The 17251-nt window shown below is 35.1% G+C and overlaps 1 protein-coding gene across 1 annotated transcript in view; it reads right to left on the bottom strand.

The window, feature by feature from the left end:
* The window catches only part of LOC111055215 (dendritic arbor reduction protein 1-like), a 77930-nt gene that overhangs the window by 29319 nt on the left and 31360 nt on the right, over nt 1-17251 (bottom strand). The window lies entirely within an intron of this gene.

Here is a 17251-nt window from a genome sequence, read left to right on the forward strand (position 1 = left end):
ACTGGCCAGTAAAGCCTGTAGATTCTACAGGGTTTGATTAGTTGAGTCGGTCGTCAGGTTTAAGGAGGTGTTTATTAGATCAGATTCTCAAAGCATGATTAGCACTCATCAGTTCACTTGAAATCAGATTACACACGGTAATTTTAACGTACTCAAGTAATCAATTAACATGAGAAGTGTTCATGAATATTGCAAAGCAATTCAAGTGACTGACTAAAGACCATAAATTAGAATTGAAACTGATCAATCTATTACTAACTGGATTGAGTGATTTTGGAAGACAAGCACTGAAATTGATGTGGAACAGAAAAAGACAAGTAGAACACATTTGACTAATGATCTTAGAGACCCGTCAATACTGTGAACTGAAAAGTTCAATAATGCGAACAAAATGTCAATTCGTTTATACTTTGATCGTAAAAACATTTTCACCCACATCCTATGCTGAAACAGGAACTCCCCTGCTGAAAAACTCTACTATAGTGAGGTCCATGTTATTATAATGGCAGTGGAGAAAGATACGAGAACAACGTTGCCGATCCTCACTGTCTAGTCAATGCCTTCTTGACGGTAGCTGATACAGGTTTATTAATGAAATATCAATAATTGTTCATCTTCGTTCTAAATAATCAATTTTATTTTATTAAGCAAGAGATTATATTTTTCAAAAACGTCATAATGAATTTCCATAATAAAGATGGAATATTTTATGAACTAGTTATTAATTCTACATTGTTAAAAGCCGATCTGGCAACAGAGCAAAGCGAGAGAGAGATAGCGCTATCCGCTTTGTTGAATGAAAGACAAGGATAGCAATACCATTGCTAATCAAACACTGCCATTATAACGTGAACCTCACTATAGTCTTAAAGCGTTGTTCTGTTGCTGCAACGGCCTTAAAATTCACGAGATTAGTATCAAAGAGCATTACTTCCTGCAGCCACCACCTTTGATAGCAGGCAGTCTCATCTATCCTTATCAATACTATCACACGAGGACGGAGTAAAAGAACTCTTCAGACTTCTACTATTTTCTACTACACAGACCACTAAAGATCTTCCTTCCCTTCATCATCATTCCTCTAACGAATACCGTGCATCAATATCAAATCCGCTTCAAACTGTTACTCATCACTCCACATCTCCAACCTTCTCTTATTCTTCCTCCTTGCTTATTCTCTTCTTTTCTTCTCATATTTACAACCACCTCAACTCACCTTCTTCTGCTTCTTTTCTACTCCTTCTATAAATCCTCTCATATTTGTTTCTTCATCTTATTTTAATCTTCCTCCACTTCTTATAATATTCTTTTTCCTCTTCTCTTGTTGTTCTTCTTCTTTCTCTCATATTCTTTTTCATATTTCAACATCTCTTTTCTTCCGTTGTATCACTTTTCTCTTTGTATTCCTTTTTCGTTACTTCTTCTCCTGCTTCACATTAACCTTCTCTTCATTCCCATGAGCCAGTGACCCCTGTCGACCTGAGGCCAAGTAACCACTTCTTCTCACTCACCCTCCGCCTCATCCTCTTCTTCTTCTCCACCCCATCTTCCTTTTTCATCTCTTTCTCCACCTTGTCCGCTGTCGTCACATCCGGTCTCCACTAGTCCAGCAACTATTCTATCGATGAAACCAAAAGTGCTCTTCACTTTTACCTTTTACCTACCCGCTGCTGACTAGGACGGTTCTGCTGTCTTCTCTTCCAACTCTTGTTGGCACACTTGCGGGCACCATGTTAGCTGACTGCATAAATTTGCCAACCATCACCTCAACCACTAGCAAACATGCGAAAAATGTCACTACAGACATCAAACAGGACATACACCCTATTGTTAGCTCAATAATACAACAAATACAGTTCTCTTGAATATGGTTTACATACGATATGGTCGATATCGATATCTTCAATAAACTGTTGCCCATTAATCCATCATGGACTTAGATAAATAAACAACGATAGTAATATTGTATTTGTGAAATGAAATTTCTACACTCAAAACTTTTCACTGAGCATTCCAAAAAGCTGAATACAGAATGTGTATTTTATCAAAAGTAACAGAAAGAAGAGAAGGGCTCTTCAACAAACTGATTGGAAAATTAATAGGTATTACATTTCTCTTGTCACCATAAATTCTCACCCTAAAAAAATTACTCAAGTTATCAAACAGACCATCTTTTTATAATACCAGTTAAATGGAGCACTTTTATTGCATTGGAATATTGCCCACAGTAACACCGGAATACAGAAGAAAGACATGTCGTTCTGGTTAACAGAAAAAAAAGAATGAATAAACGAGAGAAGTGTCTGGCCAGAAACCGATAAAACCAGAAAGATAACCCCAGTTATTGGCCATAAATCTGAGGTTTAATTTAGGGCCGTCACCTTGCGCCGTGCCAAGTAATTGGTCGCATCAATTTCCATTCAATTAGGAGAACGGAATAAACGATTTTGTCACTTGAGGAGCTGGAAAAGTGTTCGAATTATGATTGCTTTAGGGAAACGATGCAACTTCAGGTTGTGATTCAGTTTCAGTAACTTATCTCAAAGTTTAAAGGCTACTAAATGTCAGCACTGATCGAACCAGAATAGAAGAACGATTCGCATACAAGAATGGAGAGATAGCTAGCTAGCTGTTCATATTAGAAGAAAATAAAGATATTTTCATTCGAAAGTAGCTCCAATCGCCAGCTTCCTTATTTGTGTGGGATCACTTCCATTCTCGATGGTATCAAAACTCACAACAATCTTATAATGAGCCTAGATCACTTAGTGGGTTGCTTTCCATATCTATAAATTTAGTCCAAGATCTAGTCTAGCCTCTTCTCAATACAAGCCTGACCCTCTGAAGTAGCGACAAATTATTTTGTTATCAGGCGCCTGTACTACGAATTACAAACTTAGCTTTCCGATAAGAAGAGGTGAACTTCTAATTAGAATAATCCTGTATTTTACTATAATATATTGATTCCAGTAAAGGAACACAGAGCTTACTATCGTATCTATATTTCTCATAATTTTAAACCGAGAATGCTGATTTTGAAACACCCAGTTGAATATAAGGCACTTTTAATAAATAATTAATTCAGGAGTTTCTAAACACTACAGGACAAATCACCACAAAGCTTAATTTGTCATTATTTGTAACTATTTTTAGTTGTGTACTTACATGAAAGGAGCAGATTTGTATTGACGTGAATTAAGGTTCTATCCAAATACCGATTGTTCATATTATTTAATTACTATAGAATGATTATTGTAACGACTGATATAATGCAGAGCAAACTCCACTCTTTCTAGAAAATATCCAGGTTGAAACTGGAATTTAAAGAAATAGTTCATTATGTTCACAGATTTTGTAAAAACCTATCTTGAGAGGACGTTTTCTGCATTCATAGAGAACAACCAAAACAAACCCGCTGCAATCGTCACAAACTTTCCCAATAGTGGTTCTTTCAAGAGCACTCTGATTTGGAACACTGTTTAAAAGCAGGAGAGACAGAGTCTGGCGTCAATTGGGACCATTTCCAATTTCTAGGAATTTTGTCACGCACCTGAGAACAATCGAAAAAAGGAAGAGAGAGTGATGTAGAACAAGAAGAGTAGAGTGAAAAACTTGTGTTTTGAGGTGACACGTGACGCCATGCAGTTTAGCGTGGGGCGCCACAAAGACACTTTTCTGAATTGTGACAGAAGAATGGCACTTCCGGAGCCTGGCTCTGTCCCTTGTGGCAGCACCCTTCCACAATGCACGCGCAGGCGACTTGTCAATGGATTGTTTTTGACGGAATAGAAGTCACAGGATATTGTGAAATTGGGACACATTTCAGAGACAACAGAGTACAGAGTGAATGAAACGGCCTTCAAACCTAATGTTTTCAGTAAGTGACAATAGGAAATCACACAGTTTCAATCCAGTATCAATACAAATACAAATTTATGTGAATAAGTCGGCTAATTACAATCAGTTATTTCAGAAATGTATTTCTTTCATTGCTTGGGCAACACAGTTTTTTATCCTCCCACTCTTGAGAATCCTGTTCAATAATTATCGAAATCTGAATTTAACTATGATGACTAAATAACTATTAATGAGACTACTAGGTGAATGACGAATGCAGTGAATCATTCAAAGAAAACAATATTAGTAGGTTCTGTTTACAAGATGCAGAGTCATACTTCAGAAGAAAGCCGAACAATTTGTTCAAGAACAAAGGCTAATTCATTTGGCATGATTCAACCGAGTTTATAAATTTCCTCTATTCTTGCATTTGGCACTTGAAAGACAACTGGTGATAGGGAAGAAAATTAAAATGAAGTGGATATCTGAAGTTATTGCACAATGTGAAGTGAAGTATCCAATCCATATTGCATAAGTCGTGAGTCTGAATAGAATTGTCATTCAAATAGACTGCGCTGACCTTTAATTACCATAGGATATGTTTCATCACGTTTGCCATCAGCTAGGTCTCAAAATAATGAAAGTCACAATGCACCATCTCGAAAAAAAGAAAGCTATCTCAGTCAATATCTACTTCACTTTGCAACAAACCGTCATGAATCGTTCGAAATTTGAAAGGATTCCTGAAGAATTTTCAAATACAAATGTAGATATTTAGGAAAGACTCGAGGTGATATTTCGAAATAGAGGAGCTCATTGCAGTAGGCTAGTTCCTCAATGATATTGTATTGCTTTTTCTCTTTTCTTGATTAGAGATCCACTGGAGCATCAAATCTTTCAATGGAAGTACAGAAAAAGGACTTTGGAGGATGAAGTGAACATTCATCGAAATATGTTTATTATGATTTAACCAATTTGCTTGCTATGAATTATCACGATCGGAGTTCTTCAACCACTACAATTATTGATAATTGAACTAATCTATTCCAACTTATAAAATTGAGAAGCATTATCCTAAATTAAGAGCATAGACATTTCTAAAAGAAATATGGGATTCCCATGAAATTTGAGATAATGAAACGAATTTTAAACAATTGAAAAGTTATTTTGTAAACTGTTCAACTTAAAAAAAAAACGAATTCTTCACCTGTATCTTATGTCTGTCTGACTTGGTTCAGAAGAAAACTTGTACCGCCCTCCAAATTTTCAGGTAGCAAATGAACGGTTTCTGCCAAAATAACTTTTTACATGCATTTTGCAAAACCTGCAGTAGCCTAGACTATAAATTATATCGCTACCATGCGTTAGAAATCATGTCCTACGATACAGTTACAAACCGGAATAATAAATAATACGAAATCATCGAGTCAACAGCATAAATTTCAGGTGGTTAGCATAGCATGCGGTCAATAAATACAAGTTGCAGGAAATTCGAATCGGGTTTTTTACGAGTAGAATGGCGAAAAATGTGCTCGTGCATAGGATGCAGACATTGAACCCTCACAACTGCAGTATTGATTGAGGAAAATATTAAATCTGAACTAACTTCCAGACAGTCGTAATTATATGGCATGCATACCGTAGGTGGTCACAATGTAGTCATGGTATTGTGTGATTACATGATAGATCTCTATTATTTGAGTTGTCTGAATTTATTCATTGTTTTATTGGTTTTGCAGAATTGTCCAATCACTGGCATTATCTGGAGAAGGCTCGATTATAAAATCATGATTTGAATTTTCAATTAGTGGGATGGGTTTGCCCCTCTATGCTCTATCTCAATCACCAAACACAATTTATTCTTCAATAATATTTTCAAATAACCATTATCATTCCTTCAAGAACCCAGTGAATGATTTTTCTATGACTTTTTCATGACTAGTATAAATTGTGATATTCATTGATTTTAAAGGCTAAATTTATTTGTCTAGAAAACATTTAAGATGAAAAATGCAGTATGGGCACACACAAACACACGCGCACTCTCGATTACAGTGTGCAATAACTCATAAATTATACGGTAATTTACTTTGATTATCAATCAAATTGTTCTCCGTTTTTATTTTATTACTTAGCTAGAAACATGACATTTCATTATAGATTTATAAAAATCCTTTTATTTATGTAGGAGGAGAATGAGTCTACAAGATTTTTCTCTGGAAATTTGTGAATACACTTCTTTGAATGTACAGTACATGGAACAATTAATGGAGGAATTTCTATAGTTCTTCCAAACACGAAATAGTACTTGGAAGAAAAAACATTATTTTAGCTAACAATAGAACTAATAAGATTGTTATGAATGAAATCATATCTTGTTAATATATAGATAAATAATTATTAATAATAACCAGCATCCCCTTTATATTTATAGTTAGTTGAATGATCACAGCATTACGACTGAAAACGGAAGTAGACCTATTTATAACGGATCCCAATTTTTACCAACATTCATATTATAGATGACTATGACATTAAGTCAGCTTAAGAGACACCCTGATCGATGAAAAACTTTGCAAAGGTCAAACAAACTGTGACTAGACTAGACAGAATTAACTTTAATGAATGGGAAATTCAGACAGACATCAGCTTATAGCGGCCCAGTTCATTCATGAAGGAATGGGCACAAATTGTTGTTGCTTGTGGAGCAAGATTCAAGCACGAAAATATTTCATCCAGTTTGCACTTGAGTCTGAGAACTATGCAGCAGCCGCAAAAAATCGGCAGCCTTGGAACCAGTTTGCATGGTTATAGTAACCTCATGGTTATAACATTGCACCGAATTAATAGAATGCCGTTTCTTATTGAGGAGTTATCAGGGTGCATTTATTCAAACCGGTTTCACCTGCTATCAAAAATCAGATGCTGTTCATATAGATTACAAGTGTTCTAAAAGAAATAGGTTCATTCAAGGTTAATACAATACGGTACTAATGTACTTAGTCATTGTTTGATTCACCTTTGTAGAGCGGTTCATCATAAATGTAAGTTATGTTAAATTTTTAGGGTAACATATCAAAAGTAGAACATGGGTTTCTCTGAATTATTATTCACGAGTTATAGCAAAAACAATCACCAATTGGAAACAAGCTTATTCTAATCTTTCGATACCTCAATGTACAATGTCAACTCATAAAAAATGTCTACGAGAGAATCAAAAAGAGGCAAACGATCATTACTGTCTTGAATCAGAGCTAAAATAATCCACCGGCAAGACAGAGAGAGATATTCGAATCAACATTTAATTATTATGAAAATCATTAGTACCCTCTTCATACTTTCTTATTTCCAGTACTAATGTCATTTTCATGTGTCGAAAAAAAAGGAATTTGACATTTAAAAATGACATGAGTGCTGAAACTAGTAATGTTTAAATGGTAAAGTTTAAAAAAGGTACTAGTGATTTCTATAATAATTAAACAGTTCAAGTAGCCCTAAAAAATACTTTCGCAAATCAACATAATTATGACAACAATAAAACTTCTCTCTGTTTTAACTTGTCTCTTTCCTCCCTCTCATCTCATATGTCTTTTTTCCTCCTTTCATCACCTATGAGGAGCCCTTCTTCCTCTCCTTGCATATGTAATAGTAACGGACCTCAAGTTACTGACCGTTGTACGCTCATTTATCAAACATAGTAAGCTGACTAACAGTAAGCTATATGTTATGTTCACATGTGGAACTTACATAAATTATGAGTAGTAATGAGTATCATGGCGCTTGAATGAGAAACAACAAAAATGGGGCCGAAATGAGGATGAATAATGAATGATGTATGTGAGCGCCAGAGCAGAGTGATGAAGAGATAGATGTTGGTATGGAGAGTATCGAGTATCGAGACCCATTCGCTCTTTCATGTATCCGACATCTTGTCTGCGATGTCTGCTATTAAACAATGGATACAGTTGACTATGATAAATTACATGTGGAGAGTGCGCAGTGTACAACTAATAAAACCGACTAAAAATAAATGACTACAGTCAGGAGGTTTAGTCTTCATAATAAAGTAGGAGTAGGGTCTTCTTGCAGGCGAGCGATCACCATCGCAAGCCAAGGGGAAATGCTCGTGGAAGAGGTAAGGGGGCTTGAAAAATGGTGCGAGTATGGAATGGAGAATTCGGAAAATGGAAAAATAAGAAGTGAATGGAGAATGAATTATAGTAGTGGATATCGCAGTTGAAAATTAGGTAATGAGTTCGAGAAGAAAGGGGGAGAGTGGAGGAGGAAGGCATAGAGGAAGAGTAAATCAGAAAATTATTCACACAAATTCTACTGACTAGGATTAAATTCTCCTGTTTCTCTTCATATGATAAAGCTGAATACTAGAATTCTAAAGACTTGAACTATTATTATTATTATTATTATTATTATTATTATATTATTATTATTATTTATTATTATTATTATTATTATTATTATTATTCTCTTTTTCACGCAGTTGCGGATAGCTTATGCGAAGAGGGGCAAAATTTATGCAACCTCTTGGCATTATTTTCTATTATTGATGGAGTATTTTACCAAATATGTTGGAGCGTTTGGCGTACTATGCGAGCTGTATCAAGCAGAACAGACTTCTGCATTTTCCCTACCAGAGTTTCTGAGACATCAATAGCCTTACAGCTCTCCACTGTTGAATTAAGAACCAGACCATTCACAGATATTACGATTGGGATTATTCTAACATTATTGAGCCCATACATATCTTTGAGCTCAAATGCTAGCTCTTGATACTTCCTCAATTTCTCACCTCTTGTTCTTTGACAATTTTCATCTGCTGGTATGGCTACATCAATTATCAAGGCTTCTTTTTCATTCATGTTCAACATTAGGATGTCAGGCTTGTTATGAATGACTTGCCTGTCAGTGATCATTTGAACATCCCAATAGATCTTAATCTGGTTTCTCTCAATAAATGCAGGAGGAGAGTAAGAATAGTATGGGGGCATTTCTTCAAAGAAGTCAAATTCCTGCTGCAATTTCAGGTGCACTATTTTTGCAACATTATTATGTCGCCTCAAATACTCTTTTGGTGCCAATATTGAGCAGCCTGCAACTATGTGCTGAATACTTTCTACTGCAGCGTTACAAAGCCTGCATTTATCACTTATGCTCAGATCTCTGATGATATGTCTTCTATAGGCATTGGTAGCGACAACCTGATCCTGCATAGCAATTATAAAGCCTTCTGTTTCTGGGAAAAGATTTCCATCTGTCAGCCACCTGCTTGAAAGGTCATGATTATTATGATCAGAGTTCAGATGCTTACAGTAGCGCCCATGCAGTTCCCTCTGTTGCCATTCTGCCTTGTAATCATGCACTGTCAAGGGCTCTCGACCATTAGGATTCCTCAGGTTAAGTGCAGTATAATTTTCATCCAGTCGGCACACTTCCCTGAGAAGATTTGTGTTAGCAGAAATGAAATACTCTCTTAGTCTTTTCTCTTGTTTTGCACACAGATCTGAAACCCTGGACAAGCCCCTGCCACCCAGCTTCCTTGGCATATATAGACGACTCATCGATGATCTTGGGTGATGCACCCTGTTTTTCGTCATTTGAGTCCTCACAAGCCTGTCCATTTGTTCCAGACGAGTGTCAGACCACTTCAGAACACCAAAACTGTAGGTCAGAGATGGAATAACCCAAGAATTTATTGCCTTAATCAGATGCTTTGAAGGCAATTTAGATTTCATGACTTTACTTAGTCTTCTCTTAAATTCAATTTCCAAGCGGCTGAACACTTCAACACGGGAGATTTTCAAATGCTGGTGGAGTCCCAAGTATTTATATGTCTGTCCTATTTGCAACTGCCCTATTTCATTTTCCAGTGTCAACATCCCTTCAGCTGTATTTACTACTTTACCTATCTTCACATGCAGTACTGCACACTTCTCCAATCCTAATTTCATTTTGATGCTCTGGCTGAAAGTAGTGACTAGCTGAAGCAAATTCTCAAGCTGCTCTGGTGACTTGGCATAAAGTTTCAGGTCATCCATATAGAAACTGTGTGATACTGTAAGCTCTCTTGAAACATTGAGCTTATATCCATATGGGGAATTTCTTAGCAACAAACTAAGAGGATTTAAGGCCAGGCAGAACCAGAGAGGGCTCAGACTGTCACCCTGGTAAATTCCTCTGACAACCTTGATAGCACCTGTTTGAAATTGACCCACTCCATCCCCAATACACAGCCTGACACTCCACTCAGTCATGGCTAGCTTCAAAAAGTTGACAATACCTGAACTGACTTTATAAAGTTGGAGAACATGCACCAGCCAACTGTGTGGGACGGAGTCAAAGGCTTTTGCATAATCTATCCAGGCAATGGATAGATTCCTCTGCTTAGCACTCGCCTGACCAGCAATGAAGGAGTCAACAACTAGCAACTCTTTAAATAATTTGAGTGAATTTGAATGATTTTCATAAATTCTTTCTTTTTTTATATATATTTTTTCTTGTGTATTATTGTTTGTGATAAGCAACAACTGAAATCCCATTGTTTTATTATTTTATTGCTACACAATACAATTAAATGAATTATTATCAATGTATCAATTAATTTTGATTGTATCAAGATTGATTGTATCAATGTACTATTTCTATGTTTTTTTTTAATATAATGTAAAACTTGACTCCTCCAGTCAAACCTTCTTTAGAAGGTTTTGGAGAATTTATAATTCGTCTGGTTTGTAATATTTGAAATGTTCTACTGAAAGGGAATCTTCTTATCTTTTGTCATTCTTGCTTTTTTTTATTATTCTTCATTTGTTTTGTTTGTAAGATTTCTTTTTATAAGTGTATTTTTCATTTTTGTTTGTTATATTTTCTATAATAAACTCCCTTCTTCTGGGGGTACCAGGACGAATGAAAAAGGAAAGGAAAGGAAAGGATTATTATTATTATTATTATTATTATTATTATTGTTACAACCATCATCATCATAATCACCATCATCATCAATGTGTTTTATCTTGAATAACACAACTTTGAAGAGCGACTTGTTGAAAAGTGGTTAATTATAAGTGACCAAGAGGAGTCTGAACGCGTGCTTCTCTCTGTATATAGGAAGGGAATGTGGAACTTGGTAATCTTGTCTGTGGTCCTTAAATAGTTCTTTTTTTTAGCCAGTGTAGTTTACTGTTATAACATTTAATGTTTTTGATTAGATCGTCCATCGTCATCACCATAATTCATTTCAGGTTTTGAAAAATTCTTTATAACTTATAACTTTATAACTTTAGTTGCATTGCTGATAGTGTATCTATCTTTTTAGTTTTACTAATAATTTTTAGTCATTAATTATAACTGGCTGTTTCTGCAGCCAATTATTTGTTTTTTTCTCTATAATATCAACATTTATTCATATCATATTTTTCTCAAATTTAGTTTAATATAATATTAATTTTCATAATTTAGTTTATCGATTTTAGATTCAGCGAATTACACCAGACCCTCACAAACACAGGCTTAAGCCTACATGTGAGTTTCTCACAACGTGAGGGTACATAAGAATGTACTGTAACTGTTCTGTATTATTTGTAAATTGTGAGAATAAATTGATTTGATTAAATCGGAAAACAATTTTGGAGTTATAAGAGCAATTACTTCAGATAACTTCGATTGCAATGATGAGTAGGAATATTTTCTGGTAATGTATTCTACTTTACTAAGCAAGAAAAGTCACCTCTTGAGTCACTGTGATACTGTATTATGACTGACTTATTCATTGATTTCCACATTATTCTTACTCTAGGGCGAATTAGGAGGTAGGAAAGTAAACTGAAGCTATGTGATAATCATACTGTGCCGTTCTTATACAATCTCACCCGGGCGACAGTAATTGGCTCGAGTTGACTAAAAATCGACTTTAAATTTGGAACATAAACGACCTATGGGATATTTTCTCTATTATTAGAGTTAGTGATTGATAACGCCTGAATTAATCCAATTCCAAACTCAATTCTTTTTAAATACTTCTCAGTTTTCCGTAACAATAAAAAATTCAATGTTGATATTGAAAGTATACCTGGAATCTGAAATCGACTTATATCTAAAATCAATCATCGAACTGTCGATGCTCCTGTTATCGGACGACATGATCAAATTGAAATGGAACCAGCACATTGCAAGTTGAAAACCTGTCACAAAATCCAATAAACATAATTATATAGGAAATCCTTCAATTGGACACTTTAAGAATTCATCCACTGATAACATACAGGTTTGATTTTCAAATTTCGTCATTTGAAAATAGTCAAATATCACTCTTTTCAATTTTCTGACCAAACTTTACGATCTGTTTTACTGTACACAAACGTGGTACATGCTGATGAATGACGGAGTTCTTTGATTTTCACTAATTGGGCTTGTCGTTCCTGACCGAAAAAGAAAGAAAAACACAAAAATACGGCCATACAGTGTGTGTCAACTAGTGTATTCAAATTACACATTTTGAAACGGATATCTCCATAACTTACTATCGGCACTCCACAAGAGTGACATTTAAAGCTGAACGGACGACTCAGGTTTGACAAGTTAGAGTTTTGTGAAGATAGAAACTATCCGGAATGTCTTCATTAAGAGTAAAACCTGGCCTGCAATCTGTGAGACGATGGATTTCATAAAAAAGTAATGGGGAAGCAGGATTTCACCACAGTGTATCTATGAAATATCAATCAGAGAGGAGCAAGCAGACGATATCACAGTTTTATAGAAATTGTTTGTGAAACACAGATATGATTGACTAAGTTTTCGATAGGTTTTAACTGAGGTTATACGTCCTTTATACTCGATTAGAAAACGATTAGATTAGCAGACAGTCCATTAATAGGCCTAACCGTCTGTCGACATGAATGTGCATTGCACACTTTCAACATTCACCGCTCACCTCGAAATATTGCAAGTAATTATGCAGAAGAGTGGCTCATCGATGGCATTAAATGCTGACAAGACAGTTTAATCTCACCTGTCCATTCTATTTCTGACAGCAGCCTCTACATTGGAGCCACTTCTCAAAAGATAATAATTATAGCAGTCATCACCCATCTTCGAACTATAATCCATTTCCTATCAGTTCCTTTTCTCTGATTCTAACGGCATTAAACATCTCTCAATTCATCACTCATCGCTCAAACTCTTTTCAACTCTCACTAGAAGCTCAAGTCTTGGTCGAACTGAATCTGCTGGTACACATTGAAATTAGAAGTGTTCTAGCTCCCAATACAGCCGAATAAGTTGGAAGAACTCAACAACTATGAAATGAATTGGAATCTCAAACTGGAGGGATAATTTTTTATGATAATATTAAAAATATCTAGAACACATATGAAAAATCTCAAATATTCAAATTAGGCTAACTAAAATTGGAATAAGATGATGCTTCTTGATACGATAAACACAAATCAATTGTGCAATATCAAGGTAAATAATTTCCTCCAAGATTGTATGAGATAATTGGCTCACATTCTTTAATTTTAATTTCAAGTTATAACGAAGTAAGAGAAAACCTAATAATTAGTCAAGTGCAAATTCAAAAATGCAAAATTTTCAATTGAATTTTCGGTTTTTCAAGGATGTGAGCATTTTGCAAAGTGAACTGATTCTGAACGTTTCCCAGAATGTGTGAAATAGGTATTGGGAATAGACCTAATAGGTTTTTCAATGATGAGTGGAGTTGGAATGATGACCATTAATGAATGAAAATGTGTTTATGAATCATAAATCAGAAATTTCATTACAACAGAGAAACAGGGGAACGTTTCCCAGATATGTGCACTAGATATTGGGAATACGGCTAATAATTGGTTTTTCAATGATGAGTGGAGTTAGACCTCCGCAATGGTTTGAGCTTGAACGGCAATCAGGTAGCTTCCTTTGAATTCTATTTGTTTTTATCGATATCAAATGCTTTTTTTCTCTGGATAGTATTTTGGCAAAACTAGTTCTACTTTTTCCACGAGATATTGCAAATTTAAAACAAAAAACCAAATGATTATGATCAGTGAACATTGCTCGCTAATGGACTATCATTTCCAGTGTTACCCTGTAGTATTTTTATCTTTAATTAGCATACTGGAAAGAATAATTATTATGAATATGCAACATATTCCGGAAATAAAGTTGTCTGTCATACCTCACATGTATACTCATTAACATAACTTTAATTTCACATATTTCCCTCTCATTTAAAACTTGTTCTCTATTCCAATAACTAATTAGTCAAGGTCAAGTATAACAGAGTGGGACAACGACAACACACTCGTTAGGTAACAAGGAAATTCTTTATTAATACTTACATTAAATATTATGAATTATGATGTGTGGTGGCTGGTTGGACTAAAGGGATTTATTTATTTCCAATGTTGGCACGACTTTTTGATTCTTTCTTCTTTCCAACAACTTTACAAAGAAAGAGTTCATGAGTCCATGAATCATAAATTAAAAAGTACTAATGAACAAATTGATAAGCAATACTGCTTTAAGAATTGATACTGTACTTCAATAATGGCAAAGAAATCTAAATAAATAGAATAAAATAGATGTTTATTTCATCAAGACACTTATAAAATACAAAAGTCACACTTCCAAATGGATGAAATGTAAAGAGAGTGCCATTTTAGATAAATTTTAGAGAGAATTACAATTCTCAATATTTTTTTACAATTTGCTAATATCTTAATATCGCTCCTATATCTTATATCATTTCATATCTATATATAAATCATTTTTGATCCTATGGAGATTAGTCTTATATTCTTAGTACTTGTTTATTTACCACAGCTTAGGTTCACTGTCGATCAAAAAAAGGATGTAACGTTGTTGCTCCAATAACGATACAATCATTATCGTCCCTTTTTTGTTATTATTGTATTTGTCACCATAATCGGTGCCACCAACTGTTATTTGCTAAGAAGCGCGCCGTCGAGTCCACCAACTGTTACGAAAAATTATGATTATTGTTAACAGTTGTTCACTTCTTTCCTTTTTTCTGTCCCCATTGAAACCACGCCGTCAGGATCGCTCGGCCACTTTTATGAGGCCAATTACGCGGGATAATTTATATTCTTGTACAGCAGTGGAGTAATGGAAATAGCTGAACGGTCAGCCAATATAATGTCACCTATAACCGGACTAGACTTCACTGAAATGGGTCTCATGTACACAACACATATAAATTCAGATATATACAGGCACATATAGATGATGAAATCAGCTATACCAGGAGTCATTCAAAAGGACAGATAGCCTACACTAGAATTTTCATTTCACCTCTGTCGCATAAAATCTCATTTTTTGACGCATACAGAATGATGTTATCTGTTCTGTCAGTGTTGTGGAAATATCAAAAATGAAAATTCACTGACCGTAAACTTCATTGCGGGTACTTTCACAACCCGCCACAAGGTAATAATAGTTTCAGACAGATGTTTACATAAGAAAAATTTGTAAAAACTAGCATCACAACATCAACATTAAGCCTTATCCAACAGTGGTTGTGATGAGTGAATAACACAAGCTTATCAGTTCGATCAATTCCAAAAGCGCCGACAAAATGAGGATGTCAAGATTAAAACGGATAAAGTGTTGCACGTAGAAATGTGTTTGACATTTATACGTTATGACGTGTAAACTGAGAAAATTACGGTCACTTTAGTAAGTAGTTTAAATGCATGAATGCATTTCTGGTCTTCTCTGTTCAGCTCCACTGATTTCAAAATTAGAGTTTTCGGCTATCAAAATTAAGAGATCATGTTCTAGGAAAACTAGGATCAACTTAAGCTCCTCTGAAGTCTGATATTATTATTCTCTATTATGAGATTTCAAATAGTGGCCTCAGTATGTTTCCTGACGTAGAACCTGATAGACAGATTATAAACATCCCTCCAACTTCTCAAGATATTTCTTAGAGAGATTTAATCTGGCTACTCAATTTTCAAAGTGGTTTCTGTAATTTACGTCGAAGAAAGTACCGTAACTAATCATAGAATTATAAAAACATAGTTTAAAAAAACCACGATTACATGAAGTAGATTTCTAAGAATCAATGGATGCTTCTGATCCCTCAAAAACCATTTGTCCAAAAATATTAGCTACAACAATTCAACAAAACGTTCTAATGGATTCACAGCAGTAAATGATTCATGTGAGCCTTCCTCTCGGAAATACAACCAATGAAATCAACTAATTTAGGTTTCAACATTGAAATATAATTTTGAGTTCATATCTACATGCCAAAATTATCACCGACCCTAAATTTATTAGGCAGGTGCAGGTGCAGACATAACACCGGAACAACACGCAACTGCAATACAACAAAGAACGATATTCGAGCGCGTGCTTAGGGGGACCAATGGCAATCGCCGAAAACCGATTACTGTACCAAGAAACATTCGCGACTTCTGTTTTCGACCATTGTCAAAACGTTTCAACAGTCGATAATAAAAAATATCGTTCAATTAGGTGCGAAAATCACGTGCTCGGTTGGTACGGAATTTGCACGTGTTAGAATGTGATTGCTGGTGAATTTTGAATTGACTGCTAAAAACAAAAAGCCCTCAAGGGTCCACGTCACACAAGCTGTAATACAGCACGGACGAATTCGACAATCAACCAACGGTAAATATCAACAGAATTGGCAGCCGTGATTGGCGATTGCTATTCATTCCTCACTCCTTCTCTCTCTATCTTGTTCAATAATATTATTACCTTTCATTCTACTGGAAACAAAGTGGAATGCCAATTTTGTTTCATTATTGGCTGCCAATATCGTACAGCCCTACGTGCTTCTATGCTACTTGAAAAGTGTTATAATGTGCTCAAGTTATTGGACTTTCTCATAAGTTACATCGATGAAGTGAAATGTAATGTTAATGTAGGCTATGTGTGTTGATTCAGAGTTGCACTGTAATGTGGTACAGTATTGTAGAAGTTACATGCAAATTTGTTTGGATCGTCGAAGACGGACATATAAGGTTAGGCTGAGTTAGGTTCAATATGAATATGAATTGAGTGAATCCGGATTGCATGATAAGCAAGCATTAATTGATTTCAAAATAAAGAACAGAAACCAACAAAAGCTTACATTGAAATTGAAACATTTTGACTGTACTTCCAATTCCTGATTAGAATAATCCTACATTGACAATACTCTCTAAAATCAATACAAAGTAAAATTGATACAAATTTATCTATAAAATTAATACACATTTCCTGTCAACATTTTAGAGCGCACTCACTATAAAGTCGGCTACAACCGTGATCATTCATCAAAAGCCGTCTACCAATTCCTTTGGAAGTCCGAAGCAGCGACCTGGCAAGACATCAGTACGCAAAACAGTTCTGTATTAATTAATCTTAC

Source organism: Nilaparvata lugens, chromosome 6 (genome assembly GCF_014356525.2).
Source record: "Nilaparvata lugens isolate BPH chromosome 6, ASM1435652v1, whole genome shotgun sequence".
NCBI classification, from domain to species: domain Eukaryota; kingdom Metazoa; phylum Arthropoda; class Insecta; order Hemiptera; family Delphacidae; genus Nilaparvata; species Nilaparvata lugens.